This window comes from Tympanuchus pallidicinctus, unplaced genomic scaffold (assembly GCF_026119805.1).
Source record: "Tympanuchus pallidicinctus isolate F22 unplaced genomic scaffold, pur_lepc_1.0 scaffold3, whole genome shotgun sequence".
Taxonomy (NCBI): Eukaryota; Metazoa; Chordata; class Aves; order Galliformes; family Phasianidae; genus Tympanuchus; species Tympanuchus pallidicinctus.
The window spans coordinates 36670616-36692239 of record NW_026294747.1 but is presented as its reverse complement, the minus strand read 5'-3'; positions in this window follow the sequence as shown (position 1 = coordinate 36692239).

The window sequence follows — 21624 nt, the reverse complement described above, 5'->3', positions numbered from 1 at the left end:
TTACTGTAATATTTGGGACATTTTTTATTTTACCTTCTATTGTTTGAAATCTTTAAAATACTTATTTTCATACTTTACTCTTTAACCACAGAAAATAAGTCTTTTTCTCACTCTCAAGACTCCCACGTTATCTCAGAACTCAGAATTTTAAGATTCCTGGGACAAGGACCAAATCTTTTAAACTCATGACAAACCAGTGAGAATTAGCCTCTGAAGAAATGCTCTGTGTGGAAGCTCAGGTGCATGGTTTGGATTGGATGGCAGATGGCTAGCAATATGTATTGCTTTGCAAACTTCATATTCATTTGTGTTTTAGTCATGGTATTGTGGTTGACTCTCCCATTTATGTAATTTCTGTGTCCATTACTTGACTTTGTAGGATACCCCTTTTTTAAATTTATTTTATTTTATTTTATATTTTTTAAATAAGATTTGGGATTTTGTAATGATACAATAATTTCAAAATTTTCATCTGCACTGTATCTTTATGTGGATATTGTCAATTGGATGACATTGCTCAGCTGTGCTTGAGTCTGTGCTAGTTACTTATCTGTGAAAGGAGCAAAGGCAAATCTGAGAATATGTAATTGTCTGTTCGGTCATTTTCTAAACAATATAGTTTAGTGAGTGAATCATGCATATTTGTTTTCCTATTTTATCATAGTGCTTAAAAGAAGACAGACATTGCTTTCCTGCTATATCCTGTACATTTTGTGTTTATACTTTTCTCACTTACTCTCAATACTCTGAGAGCTTATAATTATAGGAGATCTTGAGATGTCAGCCTGTTTTTCAGGACTGTGTTGTGGGACACTGAGGTAAATGATATAATGATGCATTACATTGCTAGGCTGAGTTCAAAAAGTAATTAGAATGCAAGCAAGAATGAATGTGTAATGGTTTCATTCTAGATCTGGCTAGACATTTTACTGCAGCAGCATCAAGCAAATGAATTTCCAAGGAATAATTGATTTCAATGTCACCCTTACTGTTTATAAATTATCCACAAGCCTCATACAAATATCACTGGTTTGTTCTTTTTATCCAGTTTGTGCTTTTTTTGATGATTGGCCATTTATTGAACGATGTATGTGAACAAAGGTAGATAATCTGTGTGTATTTCTTTTATCTGATGACTCATGTAACTGAACAGTCCTGTGAAAAGTAGAAATTCTGTAAATGAGTGCAAAATATATTTTTGGCTGATGTTTCTGGATTTTAGCTTCAGAGCCAAGAGAAAATGAATGGTAAAAATATAGACATTATTGAAGTACTTGAGTGCTCTTGAGAAACTGCACGAAGGTCACAAACAGGGAAGACAAGGAATTTTGCATCTGGGTAGATTTGGCAGAAAGTGTCTGCTTTCTGCTCAGTGCTAATTCACCTTTATCCAGTAGTATACTCCTCGGTGGTTTTCCGTTAAAGACAAGAGTGGAGATGTGTCACGTGAGAAGATTATAATAATCTTCTCTTAATATTTATAAATTTCCATCAGCTGACCCCTTACATTCTTGAAAATAGGATTGCAGCTAGCTTGGGAGTGGATTCATAGCATAAATTTGGTTAGGTAAACGCTTTGCTACTTTGTGTACATCCAGCACCAAGGGCTGTTTTTTTCCCTCTGGCCCTCATGCCTATAAGGTCTCTCTGTGCTTACAGTCTACTAAAGGGCAGTTTCTCTCATCAAGAAGGATTAGGCCCACGCTGGCCCCAGGAGCATAGACCTCTCTGCTGTATGCATTGCTAAAATTGAACAGCTTTTCAGCAATCATCAAGACCAGTCACAGAGTATCATGACCCTTAATTAACATAGCAGCTACTGAAGAGCTCTATAGCTGTCATGTTTGCCTTCACAGAGATGTTAAACCAAATGCGTAAGGCAGTGCAGACTTCTTTATTTCACTCTTCCTTTGATTTCCTATTTTTTATATGGATTAGGCTATTGATACTGCCACCCCGCCCCATAAAATATCTGTAAATACAGAATCTGAGCAAATACCTCTCCTTCAGTTGCTCAATACAAATCTACAGGATCTTATATTTAAATCAGTATAATTTCACTGATTTCAGAGAGTAACTCAGTTTCACAAGTGGAAAAGAAGAGTTCTTTAACTATTTTACTATATTCGAAACAAATGCTCTGGTTGGATTAATGTTCACTGATGTCCTACTTTTTCAGCTCATTTATGTCACTACTCCTTTTTATCTTTGTACTGAGGTTAATTAATCAGATTAATTGTTTATTTATTTATTGGTGTATGTGTGAGATTACATTTTGAGCCATAGAGCATAGAGTCAGGTGCCAAATTTCTGGATGCACATGCTGAATAGAAATAATTTATGGGGCTTCTAAAACCAGTTTGTTAGGTGCTACGGTTGTTAGCCTTTTCTCTGTACTGCTTTACAGGCAGTGTTTTGTTATACTTTGCTAGTTGATAAGAAATGTTGTCTGGCAGACAGTGTCTCTATCTCTTTTCTCACTGCTAATGGTTTTAACAAAATGAAAAATGACCTTGCTTTGGCTAATAACCTATCCTCTCTAATTCTGAAGCAAGACGGGACAAGATGCATTAGCATGCTAATGGAACTTTGCACCCTAAGGTTCTGATTTATCAGATATTAAGAATGCATTAGTGATTCACGAACACTAGTGGACAGGATTCATTAGCATGCTAATGCTACCTGAGAATATACAGCTATTGTTGTATCAGTGAAATGATATTTTAAACACGAGTTTCTTAATTTAGTAAGCTGTATCTGTAGCCATGTTTGGTAAAACACATTACAACGTTTTCAAAGATAATTGATGGTTCTAAACTTCTTAAAATTGAAGTATTACCTGAAGATCTTCGCTAAAATCACTAGATTTTCAGATATGTTCATCTTTAGATTATGTCTGTGTATTTAATCTATAGGTTAGATTTTGATATATAATCTAGCTACCAAGCAGTTGATATAATGCATCCATAATGAGCACACCTGAAATCCCAGTCCATTTCTGAATGTCTGTCAGGCTACAGAAAGTGAGTGAATGTAACTGAATATTTGTCAAATTCTATTTTGGTCTCAAGGCTTATCCAAAATATGGTCTTTTTTATAGCTTTGACCTTATTTGAACTGAGTTTCCTTTAGTGTTTTGGTTTGTTCCAACTAATCGTGTGAGGGAGTTTGTACACGCATCTGTAAAACCAGACAACACATTTCCATGAAATTTCCATTTGAAGCTTCTGAATTTCCCGACACTAATGGATGATGGTTCTGTTTGATCCACCTAAGCGCTTGAAGTGCAATTAATAGATATCTTGGGTAGAAACAAGCAGAATTATAATCGTGGCTTTGGTATTTGCTTTTTATCTTCTTCTTCCTTCTCTCTACACTTTTGATTCATAGCGCACCTAAAGCTAGAAACCAAAAGACTTTAACTTGCACAGACTCATGTTATTCTAAAATACTTCTGATACATTTATATAATGGTGACAGGGAAAAATGACCTTATCAAGTATGAGTCCTAGAATAATTGTTAAAAATACAACAGTGGGTGTGAAAAGATATACAGTCTTAGCAAGAGAGCTGCAAGGAGTCCTTCTGGAGCTACAGCTGATTGAACACATCTTGATATTATGATTTTCTCTAAGAATAATAATGTAGTCTTGACACTGTTTATGTAGATTAATAATTTCTCTTGGCACCTGTCCTATAAATTAAAGTCAGCTAAACTCTCAGTCTTCAAGAAGGGTAATGCAATTAAATGTGACATTGTCAATGAACCAGACATCTTAGGTCACATTTTAGTAAATTCCAGGTACTTTATAACGTCTCGATTTTTTAGCCTCCATCTTAGTGTTAGTATGGGCTTAAGAAAGGGCTTATCTTCATGTTCATACTCAACTTCCCACTACTCCCCTCACCCTACATCTCCAAGGGCTCCTGAAATTTTCTGAAACTATAAGTTACCATGCAGTGTTTCAGGTCTATAGATGTAGGAACCAGACTTCTCAATCTTTTTTAATCTTGATAGTTCTTTTATGTTGGCTTACATCTATGGTATTCCTCCCCTTGGGTTGTGCTGACCTGATATAATTGGGTCAATGTGGTTTGTATAATGATGACTAGCAAAGTCCCAGGGACATTCTGCCTTTATGTAGATTCATCTGATCTTCACTTACTTAGTTAAATAATCACCAGAGACAGCTGATCTAGATCCAGCAGCAGTATAGCTGCATTGGGAAGGGAAAATGACAACACTATTTCTAGGACTTGTGAATTTTTAGGAATTTATCAAAGTTAGAGTCTTATCAGCTCTAACTGTTCTAGCTGATTTATCCCCAAGGTATTAAGGATTTGAGTTGCATAGCACACATTGTAGGTTTTTTTTTCTTTTTTTTCCTGATATCCTACTTAACTTTTCTGAGAATAATCTAGGGAATATATTACTGATTTTTTCCCCTTTGGTACAAAGAAGTTTAAATGTAATTTTACAAAATGAATATGAATTTTTTTGCTCTTTTATGAATTCTTTCATTTGAAACTTTTATTACTTTTCCCACTTCAACAAAAGCTAACTGAAGATACACAACCCTGAATACTGAGTGACTCAGCAGTTGGGACACCTAGAGTCTACTCAGAGGAATAGACTGAGTTTGTTATCCGAGCATAACCAATGTTACTCAGATTATTTTTCAATTCAATTTGAAACAATATTGCAGTTCATTGGAATATTTCAGGATTTCAGTCTTCTAGCCACAAATTCTGTTTACAAATAGGAAAACTAATGCATAGTATCTTTGCAGAGTAAGGAAGTGAACTGAAATTTGGGTGCGCTGCAAGCCATGTGTTTTTTTCCCCCCTCTTATATGGCATTAAATCTTTCCTTATGAACAAATAGCAGTTGTATGTATGTTAACTAATATTTTCAGTAAGGTAGCTGCTTTTTGCACATTTGTAGTGACTTCTTTATAAATAATTCAGTTTTAAATGTAGTGAAAACTCCTAGATGAAAATAATTAAAATAATTAATATTATCATTTGGAGCTTTTTTTTTTTTTTTTTTTTTTTGGCTTTGTTTGTGCTCTACAAACAGACCTCTCATCTTGTTAATTTAATTTGTTTGCTTTTCGTTACTGATTGGATTTATCACAAGAACAAATTTCAGTCTGTATGAATGGTGTTTATTGGCTGCATCTACTTTTCAATATTACTGCTCTCACTAATGTGTGAGATTGGTCACTCTAGCTCTACTGCTTTGTTTTTCTTCCTTGATTGGTTCTGTGATCAAAGCATGAGGCCAACTGTTGCCCTGGGAAAGAGTAGGCAGTGTTTGTGGTGCCATGGTGTTAGAATCAAGGACCTCTAATGAAATAACAAGAGTTGCTAGATAACCTGTAATGGCAAAGCTGGATTTCGACTCTCCAGACCTCAGTGTTCAAATCCACTGGCAGCAAATATCTATGGCCATGGAACATGGAGCTAATGTTCATGCTTCCATTTACTCCCTTTCACATATACGAGACCACATGGTTGGCTGAAAAAAATACAGTAAGCTTGCAAGCGGAGCATGAAATCTCTACTGAGAGAATAGAAGAGATAGAAGAGTAAAGAAAGCAGGAAGAAGCAACAGAGGAAAACCATAAAAATGATGAAGGAAGTGTTGTTTTCTTTCCCTGCTCAAAGCTCTCCTATATGGTCTCTTTCTTTATCCTCTTCCTATGTTGTTTTGTAGACTTGTGCCAATGCTTTTAAGTTTCATGAGTAGATAGGACTTGAATGTTGAGGAATTTCAAACTGAGTCCTAGAATGTAAGCTACAGGAATCTATATTCCCATTGCGTATATGACACAACTCATGATATCCTGTCTCTAGTGCTGCTTATAAATAAGATAGGAAATAAAATGTAAGAGAAATAGACTGAGTTCGTTATCATAAGCACAACCAATGTTATTCAGGTTATTTTTCATATTAACTTGAAACCATTTTTACTGTAAAATTATGTAAACACTATGACTGTACTGGGCCTCTTTATCTTTAAAAACAAGCAAACTAATCTAGATAATATCCAATATCTTTTTTATGGCATCACAAAACTACATTAAATATTTCATTTTCATTTTCAAAATTATGCGGGGAGGCTTCTGTAGACTGTTGGTTGATTAGGTCTTTTCTGGTATACTTACAACTCTTGCACTCTTACGCAAATATACAGGCTAGTTTAAGTGTTGTTGAACTTGCTTGTGCTAACTATTTACCACTCACTAATTAAAATAATGAGTTTACAGAAATTATGCTGGCAGAGTACCTGGTAAATAAGGTTGTTAAGCACTGCAAACATCTATATTCCCAGATTTATAGTTTTTGCAGTATTGAACTTTCAGTGCTTCCTGCTTGCCTGAAAGTGACCAACAATGTTAGGCTCTTGGTAGTCAAAGGAGAAAAGGTTATTTGCCCCTGCAGTCATAATTCTATATCCAGTACCTAGTGACCTCCAGTAAGTGCTGATAAAGGTCTGGTAACTTTGTCCCAACTGCAGTTGTACAGTCACTTTACTGTCTTTGGTCCCTTGCCTTTTATTGCAGTATTCATGTACCAGCCACAGTGCATGAGCTTGACTAGGAAACAATGATCATATTTGCTTTACTTTCCTATGAAATCTTTCTTGCTCCTATCCTGTTTTTTTGACACTACACAATTTCCTTTTCTTTTTTTTTTTTTTTTTTTTTTTGTACTACAAAATTTTTGTTCTTTGAGAGGAAATAATTGTTAGATTAAAGGTGATATGCAGCTTGGTACACTGTTGTGCCAAGCAAATATTGACAAATATAAAGATGAGGGTTGTTGGTGAAAGCCGAAATGTGTTACTTGTTGCTTTGATGTTAGTCTGTCTTCCAGTACTACTTCTACGTGACATTTCTGGCTCAATTTTCTGTGCTACTCTGAGTCACCAGTGACAATCCTCTCCTTTCAATTGAAAAAAGCATCCTGACTAAAGAAAATAGGTGAATGTCAGTGAAAAAAATCATGAGTTAACATGAGAAACTCTTGGAAAATGCTAGCTGTTTGGAAGTATAAACACTTTGAAGACTAAGTTCTCAGCTGCCATAGAGAATAATAAGTTCTAAGCTTAAGGAGAAATACATTTTTTACTCTAGCCATGGAAGTGGCCCTATGTTCTACAAGGAAAGGGTGCTCTCAAATTTCAAAATGTACTTTGACAAGCACTGCAATTCCACTAAGTACACCATTTGCACTTTATAGATTGTTTAAAGTCATGCTAAAGTGCTATTGGACAGGGTACTTCCTGGGAAATGGCACTATTTAAGTTGAGAACAGAAAGAAAATTCAAAATATATATATTTTCAATAATCACCACAAGAAAATAAATCTAAATCTTTCTGTTGGGAAAAAGGACAGAAGACTAGAAGCTCATCATAAAGATGCATGACATAATTATTGTATGTCTTTAAATATACTTCAGAACTTTGGTTTAAAAAAAAAAAGCAGAACTTTGGTAACTGGCAATATTGAGAAAAAGCTTGAACGAATGTGGTCTGCCTACAGCTGCTTTTCCACACTAACCAGAAATGGAAAAGTTTTTGAAAGCTGAATTGTTATGACGTACTGCTCTGTTTCATTCACATACAATGTGAATGCCATCTGTCACACAGAAACAACATGTAATAGAATATTGGTGGGAAGTTTCAACATTTACTGCCACGCCACCAGCCACTGACGTCAATAACCAACATAATAAATAAGATACATTACTTTCCTAGCAGCCCTCACACATTCTTAATCTAGATATATTGGATATATTAAACTTCTGAAACATTTTGATGCATCTGTAATCTGCAGTGTTACTTAACACATTTGCATTAGGGAGAATTTTGATAAAGTGATTTGTACTGTCCTGCCATGCATTTTAAAAATCTGCAAAACCTGTTTAAATAACCTGGTAGCTGTGCAATTAATAATAGCTGTTACATTATGCGTGATTCTTCGCTGCTCCTAGTAAGAATCAGCTGCAGTCTTCCATTAGTGATTTTGAATTTGCTGCTAAATCTTCTGTAATTGATTGATGCAACACGAGCTAATTTACAAATCTGCAAAGACAAAAATAGTGTGCCTCTCACCTCAAAGGAAACCCTTCCCTAAGGAAATGAACCTTTCTTTCACAACCAGACTGAGTGTGGGTTAGAGAAATTGAGCTGAAATAATCTTACAGTCTTTACTGCATGTTGTTAACAAGTTGTTTGCTGCCTGCCCAGTGAGTAGTAACTTTCAGATCATAGAATCACTGAGGTTGGAAAAGTCCTTTAATATCTTCTTGTTCAACCACCAACTCATTCCTACCATACATGCTTAACCACATCCCTCAGTGCTGCACGTACACATGAAAATCTCCAGGGACGATGACTTCTGACAATTCAGTCTGTGGGACAGGAGTTTGCTTTTTATGACAAAATGTGGTCAAAATGAAGTTGATCGTACTTATTACTTACCCTGATGGGACCAGGTTTAATCTGGAGAACAGAGTTCTACCATTCAATTTGAGACAGCATTTCATACAGCACACACAGCATGGCACAGCAGAGTGTGAAAACCATAAGGAAAAAGCAGGCAGAATTGGAAGCTTACCTTCAGCTCAAGGGCACTTTTATTGTTTGTTTGAATATGGTTTACGGATAGTAGGTGGGAGTATGGCCCATAGCCAGTTTTATAGGTGGAATCTTAGAGAATTTGTGGCATTATGCCTTATCTAGCTGTCAGGCTGTGTTCCATCTGTCTCTCCAAAACTGTTAAATCTGACAGTACTTTTTCAGGGTAGAAGATTCCACATGAACGAAGGAATGCAAAGTCATGATGCAGCTTCAGGAAGCCTGAAGTAAAAACTTTTCCATGTTAAACCTCTTTCAAATACACATCCAAACAAATACAAATACAAACTCTGAGGATGCATCTAAATGCTATTCTGACCTAGGCTATGATACCTGCCTGAGGTGTTACTGCATGCATAAACAGCAGAGACATGTGGGAGCCTTTACAGTTTGTATAATAGCATTTCTGTTGCCATGTTTATACCTGATGTCTGCAGAAAATGCAGATTCTTTCCAGGCCCGTTATGAGGGCATCTGGGGATTACTGTGTGTGTCTGCTTTCAGAGATGACATGCTCCCCAGTTGCAAGTTCATAGCCCAAGCACACTGCCAGATACATAATAGGGGGGAGAGTGAAAGAGAATGCAGCAAGGGAGGAGGAACACAGGAGGAACAGATGTGCATTGTTATCTGGAACAGGGCCTTTCCAAAATGGACATTGCAAAAGATTCTTCCCCCTTGGGAAACTGGTTTGTTACTGATGCTTTCTGAAGGAGTGTCTCTTTACTGGGTCTAATATTGGGAAAAAGATTTTTTGTCTGCCTCCAAGAAGCTTGATAGTATTCAGCACATATGATAATGCAATATTTAGCATGCTGGTGGTATGTGATCTTTCACTAACAGTGATAGCTGACAAAATTTCTACCAACTTACTGTTATTTCAACATTTTAATTCTGTGGCAAACCCTTTTGCTCAGCCAAGTGTTTCTTTAATGTCAGCTCTGTGTTGCCATAGCATTTGGGAACATGGAACTAATGCATCCGTTAACGTTGCTTGTCCAGTGTAGCAAAACAATTTCTGCTCAGGCTCTGAGTGCTGGTATGCAGAGTATAGAATTTCTCAAGCCTGAACTCCTCACTGCATGAATCAAAGGTTGCAGTTACATGTAATCTAACAACAATGGCAGTCTGACTCCTCAGGAATGACTCATACAAAGACTAGTAAATGGCAAGCTGCTAAAAGAGTAGTCTGTCTGGGATCATTCTTCAGATATTACAGAAATGTTCACAGTCAAAAATATTAAATGTGGCTCAATTATTTTACATGTTTGACAGTACGATGAATAATGGCCATTCAGTACAATTTGCAATGTGCTCTGTAGATACATAGAAGTAATATATTTTCCTGTATGTTTTTTTAATTGGCTAAATTTATGTTCTCTATTTATTCTTCTGTATTATTTTTCATATCAGAACTTAAACCTCATATGACATGGTTGCATGGATTGAACAGTAGTTACTCTACCCTGATTTATCATTTTCCACTTCTGCTATGAATGCTTCAGTTATGATTTCTTGTAACATCGCATCTTATTCAAGTTGTAAGTACTCTTAAGCACACGTACAATGTGTAATTGATATCAAGGACCAGATCTTTGATCGCTTCATTTGCCATACTTCTAAATTTAAATGACTGTTAACTCCTTTAAAGCAGCACTGCATTGTCCTGTTAGTTACTTGATTTGTGTCCACTATGGCAAAACTTACAGTGCCTGGCTATGTCAGTGCCCACATTCTTTTACACCAGAACTTTAGCCTTGCGTTCCTCTTCAGTAAAGGCAAAGAGAATGTGCAGAAAACCCTTTTTGCTCTAAAGTACATAAGCAAAAAGAATATTCCTAAAAAATCTTTGGTGTTCATTGCAAGTACAGACTTTTGAAACATTCTCATCCAAATTAAGGATTAAAAGATGGACAGGTTTGCATGGGTTTTTCAGTCTGGTGTAAGGAGTGAGTTCAGGTTAGCAGAGACTTTCATGTCACTACCTTACTGTGCAGTTCAGTGGCAGCACAATTGAATTAAATTTGTAGCGTATGTCTGGCCTCTTCAGCTGTCAAAACTGTCATTTAAGACACAAATGAAGTTTGCAAATAACAATACTATCAAGCATGTAATACATGAGTGACACCATCTCTTTCACAAGGCTGGAATGTGAAGCTGTTAAGCCCAGTACACCACAGAGGTCAAAGAATGAGGAAAACTGGTGAGTGCTAGGGAAGAGACTTGGTTTAGGGAGTCCCTGTGAGACACAGAACAGCAGCCTTTGTGTTCAAAGAGAGAAGTGGTCTGATGTTATTATCTAGGAACACTGATACTAGGGAGAAAAGGGGCATTTTTATATCTCAGAGCTGCAGAACAGTGGAAGTATTCTTGGTAGCACTAATTTCATCTGGGAGCAACAAATAATCTGAGGTCTCAGAGTTACTGCACTGGCAGATCCTGAATCTCAGACAAAGGTGGGGGCAAACCCTGCTCCATTTCTTTCTGAAGCCTGATGGTTCCGGCAGGCTGAGGCAAAGATGAGCACAAAGCATTGAGATTCTTGACCAGCCTGAATTTGCTCTTGCCAAGACAGGTGAGAGAAAGACAAACAAAGAGATAAGATGTGGCTTGCAGTGTGGTTATGTGTGAGGAGAACACGCAGCCACATGTTTTGATTTGAGGTCATGAAAAGTAATACAAGCATACCCATAGAGCATCTGCCTTTGAAGTCATCAAAGATCTGCAAGTATAAGCCTTCTAGGCTGTGTCACTCACAATACAAATTTATATTGCAAGAGCCTTCTTTCTCATTTAAAAAAAGTAGTACAGTTACATTTTTGTTATACAGTATCACATTTATGGATAGTTGGCTGTGGGTATCTAAAATTAAGTACAAAATGTGATCTACAGGAAAGGGCTGAGAGATTGCTAATGATGTTTCTGTGCATATGTATATATTCACACATTTATATTTTCTCTCTGATCAATCTTTATAGATTGCAGCAATTCTTTACGACCGAAATGGTCTCCAGGCAAAAACACAGGCAAGAGGCTTCTTGCTGTCAAAGCAGGAAGCTATTGAACTCATAAGAGAAACACAGACACTGGATATGGACATGAGCCACATCCTCTGTTCTGGCCAGTGTTCCTGATACGGGAATATATCTGACAGCTGCTGCTGACCTGCAGATCAAATATATGTATGGTACAGGAGATTACAGCTTGCACTTACTGATGATGTCTTGCCCTCACTGTAGGTTCCTTGTGTTCAGAAAGCACCAGAGTTCTACTCTGAGAACACTGTTTGTTAGTGTGCCATTTAAAATAAGCCTGCACTGTACAGAATTGTCCACATCCACACTGTATGTTACACAAGGTGTGGGCACCTATTTGCACACAGGAGTTCCTGGGACTGAGACTGAACTTTAGCCTCTTCTGTTCTCTTTCTACACAAATCTAGCAAAAAGGCCCCAAGCTGTAACACTGTCTTTCCTTACACAAATTAATTTAGCAGTTAGAATTTACTTGGAAGCTATGTATTTAGGCAAAACAAGCTTATTTGCACACTCATGAAAAAAACTAGCATACAATAGATCATGGAGCTTGACAATTATTTTCTTATTACTTGAAACTGAAAGGTTCTTCACATGCTGATGTGATTTATAGTTCTCACAATTTAAGGATCAGTTTAAGGATACATAAGGTTGCATTAGTGAAAAGGATTCGTTTCATCTGAAATTATTTACTTACTATTCAGCATTCCTTGTATTCTCTCCTGAAACAGACAATGGGGAAGTGTTCAGTGGAACAGAGAATTTGTTGTAAAATACATAATTTCAAGGACAGGTACTAAAAGTCATTATGAAGAAAAGACCAACAGAAGACAATTTTAAAAGCAAACTGTAGATGTGAGAGGCTGTCTGGCAGATAAAGCATCCAAAAAATATCTGATAATTTCTTCCAAAGGAAAATGACAACAGACCAAGCAAAACCTCAGGTAATAAATAAAAAAATAAATAATCATATTGAAATATTCTGTTTTATTTTTCAGAAAATCTTTTATAGATAGATGATAAAAAATGATGAAGGCAGTGCTTCCTACTGCATCCCTGCTGCTGGGTAGTGATGTTGCTTAGCAACACTCAAAACATCCTCCTGAAGAGGCTCTTGTAAAGCGTCATTGCAGGTTATAATATGTGGCCAGAGAAGGCACATACTGGGCTCATGAGCTGTCTCTTAGCTCTTTCCTTGAAAATTCATTTTGTGTTTAAATAGGTAGTTTGATTTCTTGCTTTATTTAGCAACTCATTTAGCTAAGTATTTCTATTTTTCATGTACAGGAGAAATTGTAACTGATCAGAACACAGTAAGTGGAGTTTTGAAGCTGCAGAAGTAAAAGTCTATATTTTCTGAAGGCTTTACTAACTTTTTGTATGATATTAAAAATATTGTATGATTTCAAATGCATCCACTCAGTACTGCAAAATCTCACATTTCTGTTCTCTTCTTGCACCATCTTTTAAGGGACTTAATGTTAGATAGGCTATTTATCTCCTTTCTTTTTTATGTAGTTGTATTTGGCCATTCATGTTCACATGTGGAACTAGTTCAAGGTGCTTATCTCAGAGCAAAAATGGTTCTGAGAAGCTGCCATAAATGTGAACAGAACAATGCTTATTCTAAGGCTCTACACACTAGTGCTTGGTTCAATTCAGTAGCAGTTTGTGTTTGTAATTTATACCTCTACAAAACTAATGTAGAAAGATGTTATTCTGATTTTATGGTTCCTTGTTATTGCAATTTATATTTTGCTAAGTGTTATCTGAGTGCTATCAAGCCAAGAGTCATATTTTACATCCATTTTTGTGAATGTATAAATTTAAACAGAAATTGCAAAGAAATTCTGAATTGGACATGGCATATCTTTATGCAGAGTGATATGAAACATCAAGTCAACATCAACTCCAAGTCCTTAAATAGATAAAACTCTTAGAAAAATTATGGTTATGTAAAGACTGCAGAGTAAAAATTCCACTGTCTGTGAAATACTTTAAAATTTTAGTTACAGGCTTTACACTGAAGACTTACACAAATTTACTACTCCAGACCTGTTAATCCAGACCCATTAATCCAAATTAAACTGAAAACAAGTACTGACTATTAGTCAGAAGCCTATTGTAGATATGTAGCCATAAACACAAGATCTAAACCAGAACATTCAAAGGTCTTCCTTAAATTCTATCTCCCTCTTGTTTTCTCACTCATAATAGCAGATAAGAAAGATGACTACTTATCATGTAAATACGTTATTTGAGGTTTTAATGACTTTTTTTGGTCCCTGTTTTTCTTACATCTTAGGCTTTTCTCTCTAAAGTAGAGAGGCATAACAACTTTCAAATCCTCCATCCTAAAATCTTTATTAAAAATATTTGTGTTCTAAATGTTGTGATGTTCTGTGGTTTAACAGATGTGGTCAAGTCCCCCCTACTCCAGCTAGAGAGTTAGTACATCGACCCTTCCTTCAATTGCCATCACTGACATCAAACATGAAGATTCTCTCTGCACTGACTCTTACTCTGTGTTCATTTTTGTATTGCTGATTTCCAACTCTTTATTACTGGCACTACATTATTATTAGTTTGGGGTACGAGCTCTGCTAGCACTGAAGTTTTTTAACTTGTCAGGTTGACTCATTCATTTAAGAGCTAATTAAAAATCAACTAATCTTTTGGTTGTTCTCTGTGTTTGCTGATGTCAAACCTGACACTAAGTAAAGTATTTCCTCTTTGAATTTTAAAGACCCTAGAAGCAAAACAAAGCTGTTTGTTTTTTACACTGTGCTGTAGGTGGTAGGAATCCTTGCTTCCGTTTTTCTGTTTACTCTCAGTTCAGAAATTGGTCAGCTTCTTCCATGTTGCTGATTTCCAACCTAATGAATAAAGGATTTGAGCATCTGACATTTGAGGGGAGGCTGAAGTGTTAAGAGAGAACTGGGGTTATTTAGTCCAGAGAAGGGAAGGCTCTGAGGAAATCATGTCAATCTATGTAATTATCTGATGGGAGAAAACAATGAAAACAGAGCCAGAATCTCCTCCGTGCTATGCAGGAAAACAACAACAACAACAAAAGCAAACAAAAGCAACAAAATAAAAACAAAACAAAAACCCAAAATGAGGTGAAGGGAGAAAAAATGAAGGAGATTTCATTTTAGCAGAAGAAACAACTTTTTTTACTCTCAAATAGTCAAAAATATTGCCAAGTGAGGCTCTGGAATCACCATTCCTGGAGAGCAGCTTTCTTTGAGCAGGTGGGTCAGATTAGAGAACCTCTAGAGGTTCCTTCTGACCTCAGTGATGCTGTGACCTTCTGGTAAGCCATGTCCTGAGGCTTTTCTGAACCAGACAGACAGCTTTGTGCTCCTGCTCACAAATGCAGCCTCTGAAGATTAGAAGTCCAACCACATAGGTGGTTCTGGGACATAGTCCACCACTTGGAGGGTGGTTCTGGGATAGAATCCTATCCTGAGAGGTCTTTGCCTGTACTCCCATGGTTCATCGTTGGGATTGATTAAGTATCTTCCAGAAAGGATGTGAAGCCATAGGGTGGAGGAGCAGGGCAGTGACTGTATTAACAACAGGAAGCTAGTAAATTTAAACCCTCAGATGAATGTAGAACTACACTCCGACCTTCACTAGGACACAGGAGCTGTATGGATGCTGCATCCTCATGTGAGGCAGGGAGGAAAGGATAATCAGTCTCAAAGCAGTGTGCTTGTTACAGGGTGAATGAATTACAAGTTGGCTTTACAGGTCATGGGCCTTTGATCCAGAATGCTTATTGTAGATTCCAATACACTGGCATTTCTGTAGCTACTTATTTAGTTAGCCAAAATTATCCTACTGAAAGAAGAAACAGTAGAGTTTCAGTTTCGTAATGATCATTTTTATCAGAGATATTGTTTAAATCAGGGCTTCTGTAGGTTGTTGTTTGTAGAACATAACTGCAATCACAAATTCTCCTGCAGTGTTTTCTTCAGAGATACTGTTTTTAACTGTTAATTTCCTAAACTGTATGTATTGAATGAAGCTAATAGGCTTTTGTTCTTCTACAGTAGCAAACTTCATGTAGATTTCTTCCTAGTAATTTGTAGTTGATTTTCTTCATTTTCCCATCTGAAGTACTTCATATGAAATTATGCAGAAAATTGTTTTTCTGAATGCTCTCAGTGTCATTTCTTGAGAGACAAAGCTGTAGCTTTGTTTCAGTTATAATTTGGCCTTCAATGTCTTAAAAAATCAGTATTTTCATCTAAGTTTTAACAACAGGAATACCAGATTTGTATTCTCTCACATTTTTAACCCTTTAAAGTTATAACACCATTGAGAAGAGAATAGAAACAACATCTCCAAGACCCCAGCCCTGGCTGCAGAAGCTTCTGCTACCTATGTGGATTTGTTTATAATGTTGCTCATTACCTCCAATTTTAAAAATTCCTTGGTCCAGACTTGAATGGGCATAGAAGAGCATACTTTGTTACATAGAATGGAGGTGAGTCTTCTGAAAATACTAGTCCAGAGGTATACGCAGCACTTATTTTATCTGATTGCTCTCTTCCGATGGTAACTGGTAGCCATCTCAAATGTATAATTTCTCAGGAAGTTGAAATTATCATGAATGCAGTGGAAATGGATGACAAAGTGTGTAAAAAAAATCAAGCTGGGGAAATTAGAGATTCTTAATTATTTCGGATTACTTGAAGAATGTTAAAGAATTCACAACCAAGAAATTTCTAACTATGCTCATCATCATTATTGTCACATTATTTACATGTAGCTGTAAGTCAGGTTTTGCATAGACTGAGAATGCTAAAATTATTCTATTCCATATTGCAATGATTTCTTTTAACAGCTTTTGGTGTTTTTTTTTTTTTGGGGCGGGGGGGAGGAGGGGAGCAAACTTTTCCAAATAAATGCTGTGGCGCAGCACTTAAATCACTGAAGCATACAAAACAAAGGGAAGCTATAATCACATAGCATTGCTATGAGTCTGGTAACAGCACCTCTGGCTCTGGATTTTATTTTAATACACTGTGAAGTAATTCAGTTGTAGCAAAAATATAAGTTTTTTTTCAATGTTGTATATCTTGTGTTTATTTGTATGCCAAACTACATGAGATGCCACTTCCAAGCTTAGGAAATTTGTTTTCCACTGCCTAGGGGAAAGCTTTTCCTATCTGTTTTCCAAAAAATCCTCATGGAAAGTGTGATTATATTATGGAAGTTTAGTTAATAGAACAAAGGAGACCAATTTTTAGGAGTTTTAGGTATGTATGGATTTTACTAATGAATTATTGGATAAGAAATCTATAATTGCATTGAAAAAATTTTGAAACTGATACTATCATTTTTCTTACGTGATGTCTTGAAACCAGTTTTACCTCAACATTACTGTTAGTTGAAAGCCTGGCCATAATCAGAAGGCTTTTAATTCATTTGAGGCAGCCCTTCCATCTACTGAAACACTTCAGCTTTATTTTATAAATTGTTTATGATATTTTTTTTGCATATTTTACACTTTTAAATTAACTATATGTTACATTACAATCATTAAAACTTCTGTTCCCCAAAGGAGATGTGAGTTAAACAGAAAACTGAGTTGAATACAGTATTTTGTATTATTGTATTATTGATTTTCAACATTATTCAGCAAATGATATTACAAAGGTATTTTGACATGATTGCTGACAACACCAAGCTGAGTGGTGCGGTTGATACAGTGGAAGGAAGGGATGCCATTCAGAGGGACCTCGACAGGCTGGAAAGCTGGGCTCGGGTGAACCTAATGAGGTTCAACACGGCAAAGTGCAAGGTTTTGCATTTGGGCCGGAAGAACCCCAGGCGCCCGTACAGGCTGGGAGGAGTGGTCCTTGAGAGCAGCTCGGCAGAGAAGGACCTGGGGGTCCTGATGGACGAGAGACTGAACATGAGCCAGCAGTGCGCTCTGGCAGCTCGAAAGGCAAATGGGATCCTGGGCTCCATCAGGAGAGGGGTGGTCAGCAGGGAGAGGGAAGTGATTGTCCCTCTCTACTCGGCTCTTGTGAGGCCCCATCTGGAGTACTGTGTCCAGGTGTGGAGCCCTCAGTACAAGAAAGACATTGAGATTTTGGAAAGGGTCCAGAGGAGGGCGACTAAGATGATCAGGGGGCTGGAGCACCTCCCCTATGAGGACAGGCTGAGGGAGTTGGGCTTGTTCAGCCTGGAGAAGAGAAGGCTGCGGGGTGACCTCATTGCAGCCTATCAATACCTGAAGGGAACCTACACCCAGGAGGGGAGTAAACTCTTCAGAAGGGCTGACAACAGCAGGACTAGGGGAAATGGATCCAAGTTGAAGGAGGGAAGATTTAGGTTGGATGTTAGGGGGAAGTTCTTCACAAGGAGAGTAGTTAGGCCCTGGAACAGGCTGCCCAGGGAGGTTGTGGATGCCCCGTCCTTGGACGTGTTCAAGGCCAGGTTGGACGGGGTCCTGGGCAACCTGACCTAAATGTGTACGTTTGGTGGCCCTGCTAGGCAGGGGGTTTGGAACTACATGATCCTTGAGGTCCCTTCCAACCCGGGTGATTCTGTGATTCTGTGATTCTGTGATCTGTACAAATCTGCTGAGTATGACAGTAAAAGTGGGCTGTGGGTTAAACCCTGGGAGAGAAAGGGGGCAGGCCAATGAACCTTCCATATGCATTTGGGAGGAGTAGTTAGTATGCTCGTCTACTGATTTTGAATAGTGAAATAAATTAGAATTTCTGCCCATTGCTTCTTGGTTGGAAAGTTTCTAGGAAGAAATCTATTTTCTGAAGATGTTTCCAAAATAAGACCAATGGACCATTTCATCCATGATGGAATCTTCATAAATCAAAATATTTCTGTCTGCTGGCTAGTTAAATAAGGTAACAGCAACAAACACAAGGAAATCCCCCAAACCTGAAGTTATAAATGATCCTACAGATACCCTGTCATAGACTTTGCCTGTATGAGTAATGCCTGTGGGCTTTAGCAAAATCAGTCAGTGGTTATAAATCTAATTTGACTTTCAGAGAACTCATGACTTCAAATTCACATAACATTACTATTTCAGATCACTTTTGAATGCACAATAAGCTAATAAAAGGCACAGACAATTATTCAACAGATGTACACCATGTATTATGCTTGAAGGAAGGATTTATGAAAAAGCTGAGTGGTGGCCTGTTTTTACTCCAGCTGAAGCCAGCATGCACTTTGTCATTCATTTCAATAAAACATCCAGACAAATAGTATGTACTTCTAAAACTCCAATATTCATGTACAAAAAGAATCAGAATTTTGACCTTCTCTTGTCATATGCCACCTTATTCAGAAGTGAAGCCATTTTAACCATGGGCAGAAGATGTTCAAATTGTCAATTAGCATCTTTCTAGATCTTTTGTTTCAAATCCTGCTAGAGAAATACTAGCCCCAATTCTTTTATGGAAAATATGCTATAAAATGAAAAGTAAAGTAATAATAATAAAAATTAGAAAAAAAAGCAGGTTACTAAAGCTTATGTTGTAGTGGAATAGAGTTGTAGTGATCAGCAGGAAGAACAGACAAAATGATGACTGCAATTAAAAATTCATCATAATTATTACTGTATCTTCAAACGCACGTTAAGAATGTTTCATATAATCTGATCTTCAAGAATATTTAAATGCTCATAGAATAAAATTTTTCACTTCTTCACCTCATTATGGTTAGTTCTCTTCCTGTGCCTTGAGAAGCTCACACAGTGTTCTGGGACCTTTGCCATATCTATGCTGAACAGGGTGTGCAAATCATGGACTGTGACTCTGTTGTGTATTTCTTCTACTTTCAGCAGCTCTTACCGTATACTTTGACTCATTTCTAAATATCAAACACAGACTAGAGTTACAAAAACCCACATGATTGTACCTTTAGCAAGCCTGATGATTTAATTCTGATAATAGAGATTTATCAGCATTTGTTTATCAAATAGATTATCTGTTAGATATCCTGTAAGAAGAAGCAATAATGACCTCGGTCTGAAATTAGATATTTGTGTCCGCTTTCATTTATGCATTATGCCTGGCAGGGAGAATTTAACTAGTATCTGATAGTACATAATCTAAAGATAAAAATGCAATTTTCAAGTTATTAAAATGTAAAAAGGTCAGATTTGTATAGCCAAATAACTATTAAAAGATTGAGAGGGCACCATATATCAGCACTGTTAACAAAAAAAGAGAGAACTATTCGGAAGAATGATTTTTGCCCTCCAAAAACCAAAAGCTGCTGCCTTGAATCTTGCTCTATTCCAGTTTGGTAGTGTACTTCTGTATTTCCAACTTGGGGATAGCACTACTGATGTACTGTATTATTTGTTTTTATATCCACAATCAGTTTAACAAGTTCAGAAGAGAATCAGAATGGATGTTGGGACAGCGAAGTGGTGGGTGGTATGTTTCAGCAGTGGCAACAATGATTTCAAAGACAACCCATATTCCAGATATCCATGCACACGGTAACACCAGGCCACATACTAGTTTGAAGACTATGAAGCACATTGGCAATCTTGGTAGGGCTGTCCTATTACACCCACCATATAATTTGGATTTGGCACCTTTTGAATCCCATCTGCTCAGGCCAGTGAGAGATTGACTCACTGATTGAGGGCAACATTTTGTTAGAAACACTGTCACACCAGCTGTGAAACAACGGGTCACTTCTTCTGGTGCTGATTTTTGCAAGTGCAGCATGCAGGCTCTTGTTCATTGCTGGTGAAAATGCATAGCTAATGGCAGTGTCTATGTTGAAAAATAGTATGTTTGGGCTGAGAATTTACTCTATCAAACAGCGTTACTGTACTTTTTGTATCTGTTGTAGTTTCCATGAAAATAAATAGGAGGCATTACTTTCAGTGCACCTTCTGTGTTTTAACATCGTCTGGCCCTTGTGCAGATGCAGAAGGGAAGAAAATGCTCAATTTTTCAATTTATTCCCCAAGCATGTTTTGTTTTATTTCAGTGGATAAAATTGTCATCTCCTCCTTCCTGAGGGCTGTTATGTAACAGCAACAGAGTAAATGGAGTCTGGAAAGAAGAAGTTTTACTGCTATAGATGCTGTCTCCCATGTGTTTAGGAATTCAGTCTGATTACAGTTTTTCATTATTTTCATCAGATCAAGACAACAAATGGTATCCAGATTACATCATTATCTCAGCCAGATCTGGATAAAAAGAGTTGCATGTCGTGTTTTCTTTAAATAAGTTTTCATATTCAACTTCTCCTTCATCTGTTGTTCCTCTTATTCCACCTTCAGAAGAATTTGCATTGCTTGGCAAGACAGCGCTACCACAGAGTCACAGAAGTTGCTGAAACAACTGCCTCAAACAACAGCTATTAGCTAGTATCTGTCCAACATATCTGGAAGGGAAATGAATAGGCTTAAGACTCTTCAGCATGTTACATCTTCTCATATTTTGCTTTTTTCTTTCTCCTTTTCTGTGCTCATGCGTTACTTCAAAGGAAAAGAGCAGTAAAAAAAGCTTGAGATATGACAGTTTTTCTTAGACCCCAAAGGCATAGATACTGACATTTCCCAACTAAAGGCAGTTAAAATGGAAATATTCTCTATGCAAACTACCATGCAATCAAAGCAAAAGGGAAATAATGTTAAAATAAAATAATGTTATTTTACAGTTCACATTTTTATATATTAAAAGGTTAAGATAGTTGAAATGATGTTATTTTTGAAGCTAAGTTATCTTTTGTGTTAAAGCATTTTAGTATCTATCACGTTGCAAACCTTTTTTACCTGAAAGCCAAATCACAAATGACAAGGGATTTTACATGAAAGAATTAGACTGTTATAAAAGAGACAATTGATAAATGGTTCTCTGCGTGGACGCAATTGAAGCTTCTAAATATTATGCTGTCATTAAGGCATCAGCAGCTTTGATCCTTTC